This window comes from Talpa europaea (assembly GCF_964194135.1).
Source record: "Talpa europaea genome assembly, chromosome: 5".
Lineage (NCBI taxonomy): Eukaryota > Metazoa > Chordata > Mammalia > Eulipotyphla > Talpidae > Talpa > Talpa europaea.
This window is the reverse complement of record NC_140071.1, coordinates 102,516,797-102,533,427: the sequence shown is the minus strand read 5'-3', so window position 1 is coordinate 102,533,427 and position 16,631 is coordinate 102,516,797. Positions and strand designations below refer to the sequence as shown.

Here is a 16,631-nt window from a genome sequence, read left to right as displayed (position 1 = left end):
CCTTCTTACAAAAAAAGATTCTTCTTGGGTTATAATCTTCTCGCATTATAATGCATAGTCAGAGATGCTACTTTTAACTTTATTCCTTACACAATGCTCATGTGATGATCAGACAGACCTCCTAAAAATTCAATATAGAACAGCAGCAGTGAGGGTAAAATAATAATACTATATAGAAGCTGTGCCCAAATGCCAGACTGAATGCTTCCTGTAGGTAAGGGTTATTTAATCTTCTTCTAGCTGTATCCCAGAACAAAGCCGGTTAAGTAGTTGTAAAGTAAATGGAGATTATAAACAAAAAATTTGTGTTGATAAATTAACAGTGGTTATTTAATTTATTGTAATCACGGAGTACAGAATATGTATCACATAAATCACTGCTTTCGTCAGTAGCCTTAACTTAAAAATAAAATCATAGCCTGGCTACACAATAGCAGCTAGTGTGAAGATGATCAGTCACCACATTACTTTATTCCTTCTGAGTTTTGCTTCCCAGTGACAGCTGCTTTAGAGAAGTGGGTGCTCAAAATGTATAGCCACGCAACCCTACAGGTCTCCACATTAGTACTGACTATTACTTGGATAGTGGGTCATTTTAATTATTATATATGTGAATCTGTGAGATACTAAAAAAGTCAATGAGAAAATTACTTACATCTGAAGAAAAGTAAAAGTGTCAACATTTTTTGATCTTATGTAGCCAAAGGAATTTACATTCTTTTATTATACTTTCTAAATGTCTTTTAATTTTTTATTTTCTTTAAAAAACCAAGAGTTGAAAACATTATTTACCTTAAAATAATGGCTGAAGTTCTATTCCTTTTTCTTCCTCCTCAGAGAATCTAAGTATGGGGGAGTCTTTTGTAGACACACCTATTTTCTTCCAAGGGGCACATGACTGACTCTCAAATCAACTTTTTCTAAACAAAATCCCTATATAAACAGAGCCAGTCAATGTTAATTTGGGTGCTGGTGTTAGTTTTCAAAAATTTTTAGTATATAAATAAAAGGAGATGTAAAATATGGTGTTGTTTAGTTAATCTTAATGATGAAACTTCTTTCTTGCCGCATTTGCTGGTATCAATCATGACCTCTGAGTAGGCATATATATCTACACATACAAAGACACACACATAGAAACACATATATTTACAACTACACAGAATTTTATGCACATACACAGATATCCATATACACACACACACACACACACACACATATCTACCTACCTACCTACCTACCTATTCCTCTGGAGAGAAAGAAACAGGTATACTCAGGTTTTAATTATCTAGGTACCTGCCTTCAAATTCCCATATTTTTGGTAAGGAAAATGTTTTGATGAATTGAAAAATGAAACCAATCATTTGGATACTAAAATAAAAGGTATTTAAAACTACCAGTATAAACTGAAAGGATATTCATTTCCACCTCAAATATATATTTTACAAACTGCTTGAATGTCTAAAACAATCATATCTAAAAAGAAGTCTTACAGAGTCAATTCTGACTCATACTTTATATGAAAGTTTATTTAATGCAGTACTGGGACCTGTAAGGCATTTGAATCAGTGTCTGACATTAATGAATAGTCATTTTCCTCTCCACATTGTGGTTTTTAGTAATGTTGAAGGGAAAAATAAAAATGTGTCTCTTGGCCTGGAAGATTGATGCCCAAGCTCTAGCCACATGGGATTAGGAGTAGTAGAAGTACAGATTTCATTCACACCCTTTCTACTTAAAAAATATATATATATATACATATAGATAGATAGATAGATAGATAGATAGATAGATAGATAGATAGATAGTGTATGTGTATGTGTGTATGTATCAGCACCCTCTCTGTAAGTATGGGCAGAACTCTGAATATGACTACTCAGGTTTGAAAGCTATACTGTAATTCACTTTGACCCAAGCCCAACTGCTAGATAATTAGCTGGGAAATTTCTCCTCATTGCAGACTCACATTGGCTCCATATTACATAAATAACTCTCACCACCATCCACATCAAACAGACAGCTTTCCTCAAAAAAGTTTTAAGTGCTGTAAACCCTCATTGAGGGCAAGAGACTATACCTGCACACACCTTTACTATTCAACCTTGTCTTTTAACATACTTGAGAATGTGAAAGGTTGTAATAGTTAATGTACAAATAGGAAATTCATACATGAGCTCTAAGTTCTAAAAATGGCTTTTTGACAGAACTGTCAGGACAGTGGCCAGTGGAAATATATAGCAATGTCATCATATCATTAAGTCCAGTGCATGAATGAAGAAGACTGAATGCTATTTTCTGCTCTAACGTACTGTTGATTTAGCCTTTGCCTCCCTATTTCAAGAGTTGATTTTCTGGAAAGAAAAGAGAATCTCTTCATTCATTGCATGAGGAATCTGGAAAGGGTGAAGGGAGTCTTTTTCTTTCAACCATTGCTTTTTATTCAACCAAGAACACTTCTATTTCTTCCTGTGCTGTACAATGTTGACTTTTGTGATTCCTGAAGTGGGCAATGCTCTGGCACTTTTTATCTATACACCTTACCATTAATTACAGACAGTTCTAAGACAATGAAATATCGTCATTAATAATGAATTTTTTTCAGTATGCTTACTTTATAATGTAATGCTAAAATGACTAATAGCATGATCTCTGTAATCAGATATAGCTGGCTTCAAATCCTGGGAATGCACATCCTACTGGTGTGATTTTATTTAAGATGCCTCACCTCTCTGAGCCTAAGTTTCCTCAGCTGTTAAATGGGATACTTATACATACATTGCAGACTTGTGATCATCTGACTTTTGATTATAAAAAATTATACACAGTGCTTAGATATTACTATTCAACAAGTAGTATTTGCTACTGCTACTGTGTTGATGATTTTCCATTAAAAGAAACCTTCATTTTTAAAAGCTTTTATTTTATATGTCACAAATATCTATTTTAAAATAGAAGTGAGAAAAAAATTGGAAGGAAAATCTGAACTGCTGATAATTTCAGAAAGAATGAGAATAACAGTGATCTCCTACGGAGCACTAAGTAGAAATAAGGAGAGAAAAATCTAGAATGTATCAATTCAATGTGAAATTAGGATTAAATTCAATGAGACAAGTTTGTTTAATAGATCAAAAACATAATGAAAATTGGAAAGAGTTAGCTTATAGGCAATACTGATCTCTACACACACTTATCGAGTACTTACATGTGTGATAGACCCCAGAAGATAAAGAAAAACTTGGCATCTTTCTAGTTTTTAACTCTGGGAGCCCACAGTTGTACTAGATTCATATCCAGAAAATACCAGAACTTGTATCATGTAGTGACAAATACACAAACTTAAATTACTTTCACAATTGGTTCTTTAGGCAGATCTAATCAGGGTACTAGAACATGTTTTTTTTTTTAATTTTTTTTAAATAATAAATTTTATTTTTATATTCCCCCATATAATTGCAAACCCCCCATTCTGACCCCAATCCCTCCCCTCCCTCCCCCCACCCCCCAAAAAAGTGTCTCCGGTTCATAGTTTTTTGTTGATTTTGATTTTCACTTTCTTATAGTTATTCATTTTCCTGGTCCCTTATTTAAGTTTTCTAGATTCTTGTTATGAGTGAGACCATCCGGTATTTTTCTTTTTCTTTCTGGCTTATTTCGCTGAGCATGATCCCTTCCAGCGCCATCCATGTTGCTGCAAATTGCATGTGTTTATCTTTTTGAATGCTGAGTAATATTCCATGGTATATATGTACCACATCTTATTGATCCAGTCATCTATTTTTGGGCATTTGGGCTGTTTCCAAAGCTTAGCTATTGTAAATAGTGCTGCTATCAACATAGGGGTGCAGGTGTTCTTTGGAATTGATGTTTCTGTGTCCTTTGGGTAAATACCTAGGAGTGGAATTGCTGGATCATATGGAAGCTCTATGTTTAGTAGGTCCAGAAATCTCCACACACAAGCTCTCCATAGTGGTTGGACCAGTTTGCACTCCCACCAAAGTGTAGAAGAGTTCCTTTTTCTCCACAACCTCGCCAACATTTGCTGTTGCTAGTTTTTTAATATGTGCCATTCTCACTGGTGTAAGATGGTATCTCATGGTAGTTTTGATTTGCATTTCCCTGATGACAAGTGATGTTGAACATTTTTTCATATGTCTGTTGGCCATTTGCATTTCCTCTTCAGAGACATCCTTGTCTTTTTCCATTTTTTGACTGGATAATTTAGCTCTTCTGCCCATTTTTTGACTGGATAATTTTCTTTGTTGTTGCTGAGTCTCATCAGCTCTTTGCAGATTTTTGTGACCAGTCCTTTATCATTAGTGTTGGGTGCAAAAATGTTCTCCCAGTTGGTGGGGTTTCTCTTTGTTTTTGTTATTGTCTCTTTTGCTGTGCAGAAGCTCTTTAATTTGATGTAGTCCCAGCTGTTTATCTTTGCCTTCACTATCACTGCTTTGGGTGATGTGTCTGTAAAGATGTCTTTGATATGCAAATCACGTAGTGTTTCGCCTATATTTCCTTCTATGTATTTTATGGTTTCAGGTCTTATGTCTAGTTCTTTAATCCATTTTGAGTTGATTTTTGTGTATGGTGTGAGGTAGTGGTCATGCTTCATTCTTTTGCATGTAGCGACCCAGTTTTCCCAGCACCATTTATTGAACAAACTTTCTTTGCTCCATTGCATAGTCTTTGCTCCTTTGTCAAAGATTAGTTGACCATAAATCTGTGGGTTTATTTCTGGATTTTCTATTCGATTCCATTGGTCTGTATGTCTGTTCTTGTTCCAATACCATGCAGTTTTGATGATTATGGCTTTGTAGTAGAGTTTGAAGTCTGGGAGTGTGATGCCTCCATTTCCTTCTTTTTTTTTCAGTAGAGCTTTGGCTATTCGGAGTTATTGGTGCTTCCATATGAATTTCATCAATAATTGTTCTATTTCTTTGAAGAATGACATTGAAATTTTGATTGGAATAGCATTGAATCTGTAGATTGCTTTTGGTAGGATGGCCATTTTAATAATGTTTATTCTCCAATCCATGAGCAAGGGATGTCTTTCCATTTCTTTGTGTCTTCTTCTATTTCTTTTAACAGTGTTTTATAGTTTTCTTTGTATAGGTCCTTTACCTCTTTTGTTAGATTTATTCCCAAATATTTGATTTTTTTTTGTTTCGATACTAAAAGGGATTTTTTTTTTATTTCTTCTTCTTCAGATTTATTGTTTGTGCATAGGAAGGCTACTGACTTTTGCATGTTGATTTTGTATCCTGCCACTTTACTGAATTGATTGATGAGTTGAATTAGTTTTTCTGTGGAGTTTTTGGGGTTCTCTATGTATATTATCATATCATCTGCAAATAGTGATAGTTTAACTTCTTCTTTTCCTATTTGGATTCCTTGTATGTCTTTCTCTTGTCTTATTGCTCTGGCTAGGACTTCCAGTATTATATTGAAAAGCAGTGGTGAGAATGGACATCCTTGTCTTTTTCCAGATCTTAATGGAATTGCTTTCAGCTTTTCACCATTGAGAATGATACTGGCTGTTGGCTTGTCATAGATGGCCTTTATGATGTTGAGGTACGTTCCTTGTATCCCAAGAATTTCAAGGGCTTTTATCATGAATGGGTGTTGCACTTTGTCAAAAGCTTTCTCAGCATCTATTGATATTATCATATGGTTTTTATATTTCTTTTTGTTGATGTGTTGGATAACGTTGATTGATTTTCGGATGTTAAACCATCCTTGTGTCCCTGGAATGAATCCTACTTGGTCGTGGTGAATTATTTTATGGATACATTGTTGGATTCTGATAGCTAAAATTTTATTGAGGATTTTTGCATCTGTGTTCATTAGGGAGATTGGCCTGTAGTTTTCCTTTTTTGTGTTGTCCTTATTTGGTTTTGTTATTAGTGTAATGTTGGCTTTATAGAATAGAACGTGTTTAGTATTGTCCCTTCTTTCTCAATTTTTTGGAAGAGTTTGTGAAGGATAGGCAGTAATTCGTCTCTGAATGTTTGGTAGAATTCATTTGTAAATCCATCAGGTCCTGGGCTTTTGTTTTTGGGGAGGTTTTTGATTACCATTTCAATTTCACTACTTGTAATTGGTCTGTTTAGGTATTCTATTTCTTCTTTATCTAGCTTTGGGTGATTGTAGAGTTGTAGGAATTTGTCCATCTCCTCTAGATTGTTGAACTTGTTTCCATATAACTGTTCATAGTAGTTACTGATTATTCTTTTGATTTCTGCTGCGTCCGTTGTGATTTCTCCTCTTTCATTTATGATCCTGTTTATCTGTGCTTTCTCCCTTTTTTCCTTTGTGTGCCTGGCTAGGGGTTTGTCTACTTTATTGATTTTTTCAAAGAACCAGCTCTTGGTTTCATTGATCTTTTGGATTTTTTTTTTAGTTTCAATTTCATTTATTTCTGCTTTGGTTTTTATTATTTCTTTTCTTCTATTGGTTTTGGGGTTTTTTGTTGTTCTTTTTCTAGATCTCTGAGCTTCGAGATTAGGTTGTTTCTTTGAGTTCTTTCTTGTTTTTTGATGTGAGCTTCTATTGCTTTATATTTTCCTCTTATTACTGCTTTTGCTGCATCCCATACATTTAGGATATTGGTGTCCTCCTTGTCATTCATTTCAAAGAATTTTTTAATTTCTTCTTTGATCTCCTCGTTAGTCCGGGTACTAGAACATGTTTTTAGTAATAAATCACACCTTTAGGAAACCTCAGATTTGAAAAGCTGACACACAAAATTTTAACAAAATTTTGGATTTCTCTTTGTCCAATTCTACCATCATCTTCACGCCACCATAAAATATGGGAATTGTCATAGTTAAGAGTGAATATCATAGTAATTGTTAAACAGAGCCTTATCAGGTCTGTTTACTGCAAAGAAGACTGAGAGGAGTCACATGGAAGATAGTAGGCAAGTTCAAAAAGTAAAAGCAGAGTGACATTTTGTATGTGTGTTGCAAACTGTGGCTCTCTAGCAGTAACTTGTCAGCATCCTGCTCCTCATGTGCTGAGTTGGATAATGAAGAGTGATTTATGCAATGACAGAATTATCAAGAAAACTAGGCATTTATCAAACAATCAAAAAACAAAGACCCTGCCATAGGTAGAATCATGCTATTATATTCTCTATGCTTTGTCATGGTATTTTTCTAACCTCTCAGAAATATAAAGGCAATTCTTCTGAGTAATTAGGGCTAGTGTGTGTTTCTTTCTTACAAAAATGTAACTAGGCCTCCCTGGTGGCACAGGCAGTTGAGTGCAGTGCTGTGAAGCTGTCCGTAGCCTCTGCAGTGTGGGTTTGATCCAGGCCGGCTGGGGAGCTACCTACAGGCACAGCAGACCTCTCCTGTCTTGCCTGCTGCTCCCCTCAGCAGTGTATTTCAGTCAGTCTGCCTGTTCTGTTCCCCACTCTGTCTCTGGTGAATCCTCTCACGCTCACGCACATCTGGCCTATACCCCAGTTCTTGTATAAATACATAAATCTTCAATAAAATGTAACTTTTGAAACTTAATTTAGGAGTTACTGATAAAAATTAATATTTTGGAATATTTTAACTGTCTCTTTTTATGTACCCCTAGCTTCCCAAATGCTATATATGAGCTTTCTGAAAAAGAATACTTTTGTTATAAACTGTTTTTATTGAAATGAAATATTTTGGAGCTTGTAAGTGATAAATTAAGTCAAAGTAAATGTAGTTATTTTTAGTAATAAATAGGAATGTTAGTGTTTTACCAAACAGATAAAATAGAATATTGTTTTGCTGATTAGAAACACTTGGATTTAAGAAATTTTCAGAATGGAATATGGCATGTTTATGTCTGATCACATATATATATATATGTATATACCATGTATATATCATGTGTATATGTGTGTGTGTGTGTGTATATATATAATGTAAGACTTGTGAAACCATTCTCCACCCCAGAAAAAAAAATTCTATGGTCTGAATAACAGGAAACAAAGATAAAATTGGAAAAATAAAACTTTTAATAAAGTCCAGAATTAAATACATGTGGGGTGGAAATGCAATCATAAGCACACTGTGACACAAGCCTTGACAGGATCACTTACCCTTGTCCCTATTTTCACTTCACGAGGGGCATGATATCAATTATATTTGAGGTGACCTATAAGCCTCAAGCTTAAGTCATTCCCAAACCCCATATGGACCAAGAAACATGTGACTAAGGATACGCCAAGGCAACATAAGCAGAAGCATTGCTTATATACTGGTTGCTAAAACTGGTTTGTCTGGAGGGCTTCTACAAAGTCTCCTCAAAGAAGCAAGTAGATGCACGTTTTTGCCCTTCACTCACTATTCCTTCCTGCTGCTTGGAATATGATGTCAGTGGTTCTAAGAGGTGAACCCAGAATCAAGTTGTTCTGGCTATGATAGAGTAGCTATGTGAATAGAATCTGACCCTCTGATGGCTGTGGAGCTGGCATCCCAGCCTGGACTGCCCAGCACATGAAGAGAGCATTTCCATCATGCTTAGTCCACACTACTGAATCTAGGCCTAACACTGATGACACTGACAATACTTAATTTTGTCATCTAGGTTGCCCTGCACTCTTACTCCCTTTGGGAATGTATGTTAATTTTTATGTTAATAAGTGAATGACAAAGTAAAACTCACTTTACCAAAAATGCTCTACAATGCTTTCTTTATGATGTATCTACTTCAACAATGATGAAGAATCACACTATTTTGCAGTAACAATAAATGTAAATCCACATATAGACACTTGGCATTCTTCATGAACAGAAGAATGTTGTGAGTGTTAAGTGATTAGAATGCTACAAGTTGGACTTTCCAATAGTAGGTGGAGCTCTTTGGATCCCAGCTGAAAATAGGTATAAAATCCAACAAGTGTTACCTATTATTGTCAGAAGCAGAGAACAGTTAATTTAAATAAATGTGTTGGGCCTCCCTGGTGATGCAAGGAGTTAAGATGCAACCTATGAAACTATCTGCAGCCACTACAGCACAAGTTCGATCCCCACATGGCACAGCCGACCTCTCCTGACTCGCTCACTGCTCCGCTCAGCAGTGTATTTCAGTCAATCTGCCTGTTCTGTTCTCCACTCTGTATCTGGTGAATCCTCTCACCCCCCACACCTCTGACCTGTATCCCAGTTCTTGTATGATAAATAAATCTTAATAAATAAATAAAATTAAATAATTAATGTGTTGATCACTGTACATTGTCCAATAGTGATTTTTCTATGGGTAGCTTCTTTTTTTTAATTTATATTGTTATCAATTCCTGAAAAGCTATAATAACAGCATCTATATATATCTGGGGGCATCTTTCTATCAAAATACAAAATACTTCTGTGAAAAGCAGCTACTTCACCAATAGGAAAATTCCATGGTTATCATTCAAATAACTATATATTTATTCCAATTTATGATGTTAATTCTGGTTTCATTAATGCATGGCTGCTTTTTTTTATAGAAAGACATTACCATTGAATGAATATTAGTTTCCATGATTTCTTTATCCAAAATTTCTAATTATAAAATACATATTTACTTTGTTTTTATTGGCTCCTTTAAGGGATAACATATGGTACTTTTTAATGCAAAACTTCTTACCAATCAAGTGAAAAAATAATGTTTTCATGCTTTTTGCTTGTGATTATTAGAAAGCAAACAAAATTAAAAAGTCACCTCAAGCTAAGTAGCAATAAGAGCTAAACTGACTAGTCCAATTTCATTACGCAAACTAAGAGAAATTTTGGAATGTAAGAGTGCTTTTTTTTGAAAAATCCATTTTAATCTTCTAAACCCTTATCCAATAAACAAGGCAATAAAATTTGTATAGCATAATACACATAAGTTTAGTTATTTAGTAACAAAAATAAACATAGCATTGAGAAAAAAGTCACCTCAATAATAATATATAGAAAATCTGTCTTTTATTAGGAATCTCCTATATATGAGTTATAATACTTCTGGCTGCAACTAAGGAAAATGAAGTGTTTTTAAACAACCAGGAAGCATTTTGGTTTATATTATCAGGGATCCAGTGGTAGGGTGATTCCTGGGCTAATGGGTTCATCAATACTTCATCCAATAAGTAATTCTTCTCATCTTTCCAGATCCTGCCATTCCTGATGTACAAACTTTGTCTTCACATTAATTTAATTATTTTGGGGACAACTAATTGAATCATCATCCAAATATTTCTAGGAGTAGGCAAAAATCTTCCCTAGAAGTCTTCTAGCACATTAGACATGTCAGTGGCTGGAACTGTATCATATGCACATGTAGAAGTCGCTCACAGAGGAACAGAAGCCCTGATTATCTGTGTTCCAACAGAAATCACTCCCTATTACTAAGGCCAGACCCAGCCTCCCTCCTCTGAAGACATGCACAGGAAAAGTATGGTTTTATGAATACTACTGACGTCCTTTTAAAAAAGATGAAAAGGAAAGACATTGAAGTAAAAGAGGAGGGGACAACGGGAGTTGTACTGCAATCCACATTGCTGAATCTTCCTTTTCAGATCTTCCTTTTTCTGCATTCTCTAGTAATGGTCTTCTACCCGTCTCTTATTCTACCTTACATTGCATTCATGTATTTCGGCTTAATATCGCTAATTATAATTTGTTTGCCTAGAGATCACTCCTGCATTATTTTGGTGTCATAGTGTTTGAAAGGCATAGTTCTCCACTCCCATCATAGTAAACTGTCACTGTTGTGGTTTGCTCAGCCCCGTTTTAACCATTTCTTGAATAAGTCACTGAAATGAATTTAACATTCTCTATTAAATTCAAATTTCAAATAACTGCAATTTTTTTTAGTATAAGCATGTCCCACATATTACATAGGACATACTAATACTAAAAAAAACACAATTTTCATCTGAAATTAAAATTTAATGAGAATCCTCTATTTTTATTTGCTAAATTGGTCAATTCCAGGCGTGGGGCAACTACTTTCTTAGATAGCCCAAGTAGATACACAGATTTCTACCCTCCCAGCCTCACTTAAAAAAAAAAAAAAAAAAAAAAGATTTATTTATTTATTTGTGCATACAAGGACAGGGGTACAGGCCGGAAGTGCAGGAAGTGAGTGGATTCTCCAGAGACAAAGTGGGGAACAGAACAGGCAGATCGATTGAAATACACCACTGAGGGGAGCAGATGGTAGTAAATATGCCAGAGGTAATAACTGTTATATTTACATTTTACCCATATAAATTTATGCCTTTAATAATTTTCCCAAATAGTAACGTACATATGGAAGCAAAAAAAAAAAGAGGAGGTAATTTTATATTCTCTATTGTCTTAAACATAGGAAAAACAGTTTTAATAGCTGTCAGTTCTGGATCAGCTTCACAAAAACTTTCTCATCATTATGGGTTTCATGTTCTTCTTTTGCCTACCTGATAATTTTTTTTTTTTTTTTTTTTTTGTGGGACCCTTGCCGGTGGCTGGGGATCGAACTGGCGTTGCAGAGGCTGCGGGCAGCCTTGCAACCCAGCACACAACCGCTGCGCCACCAGGGGAGGCCCTACCTGATAATTCTTTAAAAATAATTGTACTTTTTTTTTGTTGAGGTAACATTGATTTACAGATCTGCATATGATTTAGGGGTATAGGTTCACCTCTCCTGATAAGTTGCCAAACAACCCCCACCACCAAAGTACCCAAAGTCCTCCACCACGGTCCACTGTGTTCTGCCCTCCCTTTGCTTCCCAACTGGCAGCTTCAAATCTGCAGTCAGAATTCTAGGGTATGTTTTGATTTACTATTGCCTATTCCTTTGCTTTGTTTCTTTATATTCCACATATCTGGTATTTGTGTCTCTCCTTCTGACTCATTTCTGTTCAGCATAATTTGATCAGTACCTGACCTACTGAATGTCACCTGATTGGCAGCTGGATGTATTTATAATCCTATATATATTCTTGAGCTTTGCTCTTGTGGACAGTTAAATTACTTGTAAATAGTTTGGTCCATTCAGATCTTAATTTCAAGATATGTTAAGCAGGATCAGAGCTGTGCTCATCCAGACCTAGTTATTCATCATTCCTGGGCAAGACTCAGCTGCATGCTCTCTAATGCCAGGTGAGTCATGAGACACTGCAGTCTGCCTAGTGGGGCCGAGCATTATTCCCAGCTCCTTGGAAATGCGGGCAGTAACTGTCTTACCTGGTTCTTTCCCGCGTTTTACATATTTCTTCACATGTATATGCAGGACTCAGCAAAATACCAGAGGGGAGCCTCTACAGATGTTCAGAGTTCCACTCTGTCTTCTCCTCACTCAGTCCTGTGAATTCTGGCCAACTTTCTCCCACATTCAGCTCTGGTTTCTCAATTCAGTGTCTGTCAGATTCTGCCAGGATTCTCTATTCCTGAAATTTAGACTGAACCCTCTAGGCAATAAAATAGTATAATGCTGAGACTTACTCATTTGTTTGAGATCATTGTCCATTGCCAGATGGCCAGGATCTTAAAAAGCTTGTTGTTGTTTTTTCAGCTACTTTGTCCATTTCTGATTGTTTAAAGCAGGAGGGTGAATCCAGGATTTTATTACATCTTGATCAGGAGCACAAGTTCACTAATTTGATTTTGCTAAGTACATATGGCAGGTTAGAAGCTTAGATTTATAGGCATGTTATGCCATGAAATGACTTAGAACTTTCTGCAGTCATTCAGCTTCCCTTAAGTGACATTCCATATACTTTTACTTAGATTTGTGGAAGTTAGGTGGTAGTGAAACATTCAGTGTAATAGCCCCAACAACAATCTTGTAATTAAAAAAATCACACTTTCAAGAGACAATTAAATCTCATTGAATATGCCCTTGTAGCACGTGGTATTATATGGAAGGGAGAAAATAATATGATTGCGCAGCATGTCTTAAATCTCCAAAAAAATATTCCATTCACTTTTCTCATAAAAACAATGTGAACTTCTTTGTTCATGAAAAGCTGACTAAGTCAAAGGTACTGTAAATGTGTTTACAGAAAGAAACTTTCTTCCAAGAGTAGCCAAAAAAAGGTGCTTGTTACTTAACACAAACATGGAGAGAGTTCAAAAAATTAAAAACTTAGCAAACATAGGTATCGCCTTTCCGTCCAAAGAGCATGATGTTTGAAATTTTCACTGAAAATGTTTTGCTCTGAATTTTTTAGAGAATTACAAGCTAGGTTTTTAAAAATCATATTTAGATGATAGAAACTTGGGGTGAACTTCAGGAAGTTGTGTTACAGAGGTGAAGACAAGAAATAAATTCTATAAATCAGGGTTCATTTTGGGTTATCCCCTAAAATCAACAAAAGCAACAACAACACTGTTCATTCAAAAAGGAATCATCTTGTGATAAAGGGAATAAAATGATGAGACTCGTGGTGGCCTAAATATAATTGTACATAAGTTCATCTTTCTAAGTTCACCTTTCTCTTTTTTTATTCTTGATGCAAAATTAAATATATTTAATTTAAATTGAGGAATTACATATTTAATAGGTTACCAAAGATGATGTGAAAATTTTTCAACAATGACTGTAACCAGAGTCAATAAACACTAGTATTTCTTTTTTTTTTTTTCTTTTTTCTCAGAAAAGAAACCAAACTATGGGTAGCCAAACTATGGGTAGCCAAACTATTCTGAAGTGAGTGTGAGTTAACTTCATCTCAACTCATTTAGAGATGAAAATGTCAGAATTACTAGAAAATGCACACTTAATTCCTTTTCTGACTTTTTCCTTTCTTTCTCACCTCTCTTATTCCATTCCCTGCTCCCACCACACACACCTCTTTTCAGTCCCCTCTCCTTTCTTCCTTCTACTTATCCATTTTCAAATATGCTTCCAGTACTTTTCAGCATAGAACCTCATCTAGTTTCTAGGAATAAAAGGTGAATGAGCCCAGTTGCTATTATTGAAGAGATCACAGTTGAGTAAGAGAGAAAACACATGAAAAGACACTTACATACAAGGTAAGTATGAAGAAGGTCAAATAACTCTACCTGAAAGAATCGAGAATGTTTTGACAGAGGAGGTAACATCTGAACTAGATGTTAAAAGATGCACAGCGATTAGGTATGTGGAGAAATAGGATGGGCCATTCTAGGCAATAGACTAAATATATGCAGAGGACCTGAAATTCACCACCATATTGGGGGAATGAAAAGAGAATGGAGCAAATTCAAAGAAGATGCAACAAAAAACAAGTGAAGATGTGTGTTGAGAGGTGTGATTGCCAAGGAGAGTTAAAACAAGATCACAAGGAATCTTAAATATTTTATTAAGGGAGGCTTAGTGCCAATAATCCTGGGATCTTCTGTATCATGATTGCTATCCTGGCATAAATATTAGTGCTTTCTCTCACTCTCAAATGTATCCTAGTTTGAGCAGTAAATGGTTACCCAATTAAAAGGTTACTTCATGACAGAATGTGTTATCTAGAAGGCAAGACTGAAGACATATACTCTCTTTTTTTTTTTGCCCTGTATTCAGTGATAACAGAGAGAGTTCCAAAACAGGGTTCCATGTTCTAGTTGCAGTGATGTTCTGTTTCATTTGTGGAAGCTGGAGTGGTGATAGGATTATTCGGCAGTAGACATCCATTCTTCCTGCCTTCTTGTGGTTTGTGATCCTGCAAAAATCTTGAACCACCTGCACCAATGTGCTTGCAGCTATGATTACAGATGAAAACTTGGTTAAGTCAATGAGATGCATTCATGTGTGATTTGAATTCAGCAGTGGTTAAATGTGATTGGGGACACACTGTGCAGACTGGGGCTTCTGTAGCAATGTCCTAGATTTAGTCTCCAGCTGTGTGAATAAGGAAAGGAAAGTGTGATAGCAGTAGTGGCAGATGGTTCCATTCAGAGATTCAGTAGCAAGCTCTTGGAGCCACCAGGTCCAGCTGCAACTTGCTCATTCTCCACTATCCTGACTTTAGCAGCAAAAGCAGCTGCCCGGGTGGGCTAGTCTTTTTGGAAACTAGTCCTGGAGCCCAAACCTAGAGGCAACTTCTCCAATCCTTCCAACAATTTAATGCACACTTAATTCTTTATATTAAATCCTTTCATGCTTAAAATAGCTAATGTGGTTTCAATTTCCTGGAACTGAACCTTTACATATATATGGTAAGTTATTTAACAAAATTGGGCCTCAAATCCACAGCCGTGTAATAAGAGGGTCAGGCTATTCAAAGACCTGTGAATGCCCTTCTACCTCTAGAACTCTCCTTCTGTGAGTCTATACTTTGGTGAGTTTGCTTAATACCTCTATTTTTCTCTTCTGCTTCTTCAGGAAATGCTTCCAATCTGGCATTTTGCTTACATTTCCATATAACTGTTTCCTTGAGATCACTAATGATATACTTTTAGTATTCAAAACAGGTACCTCAAACCAAAGGATGTGCACAAGACAGGGAGGAGAGATCAATTACTCATGTAACACTTATGTGCCAGTTGCTCCTAAGTAATATCTTACAAACTACTTGACCTACTCCAAACATTTGTTTAGATAAAACTTCCTGGAAGTACATTCTGTTTTTGTCTGGTCTGCAATTTAAATACTTTCACTCATTAACCTATAGATACCCCATCTACACCTTTCCATTCCAGGCTTTAGTCAGTAGAGGTGCTTCTTTATAGACACTAGCCTGAATCAGTCACATTTTCATTTTCCTTCTCTCGAGACCACCATCTCCATTTCCAGCCCAGTTTGTTTAAAGTTGCATGAATCAACCAGCCATCATTCTTTCATTGATGCAGCCTTTCAACATCCCATGTCATTGCCCTCCATCCTAACTCTTCCACATGTCTCTTCCAGTAGCTTTTGCTGTCTCCTTCGCTCCTCACCAAGAGTCTAAGAATTACTCAAGATCCTTTGCTTTTTATACATACTCTGTTGGGCAAGTCATTCATTGATAGAGTTTTAATATATTTGTACCCATAAGTAACATATCCTGAGTTACAGTACATTTTGACATAAGCTGTTCCAAAGTTTTCTTGTCATTATTCTTGAAAGCATTAACTTACCTCAAAATAGTATATCTTAGAACAATTTTCTTATATCTCCTTTCAAGGAAACCAAAACCCTGAAGTTACTTTTACTTTGCTTGCCTCCTCAGGCCACTGTCAGATCATAACTCTTGTTACAAAATATTCTTAGATTTGACATGCTAGCTGCATTTCTGCATCCAGTTTCTTATTACAGGTTCTATAGATTGGACTATGTCTTCTCTATCCCTATTTTCTCCTTTCTACACCTCTCCTATGTTTGGTCAATTAAATTAAATGTTATTTAATTTATCTTTAAATATTATTACCAAAACTTTTGATAGCTATAATGTCCTTCCCTCTTTAAACCTAAGCCTCTTATCATTGGATCATTGGCAAGTATTTCACTATCTTAATTATATATGAAAAAATGTTCATAATCACTTATCATCAGAGAAATGCATTACAAAACCACAATGAGAAACGACCTCACTCCTGCAAGAATGGCCCATAGCAATAAAACCAGCAAACAGAAGTGCTGGTGAGGGTGTGGTTGGTGGGATGTAGGCTGGTCCAGCCCCTGTGGAAAGCAGTGTGGAGGTTTCTCAAAAGATTGAAAATGGGGCCTCCCCGGTGGCGCAGAGGGTTAAG

General features: G+C 35.9%; 1 protein-coding gene across 1 annotated transcript in view; it reads right to left on the bottom strand.

Annotated features, from left to right (window-relative positions):
- The window catches only part of ADAMTS3 (ADAM metallopeptidase with thrombospondin type 1 motif 3), a gene marked incomplete at its 3' end in the record, with an annotated part of 222,942 nt that overhangs the window by 51,970 nt on the left and 154,341 nt on the right, over positions 1-16,631 (bottom strand). The window lies entirely within an intron of this gene.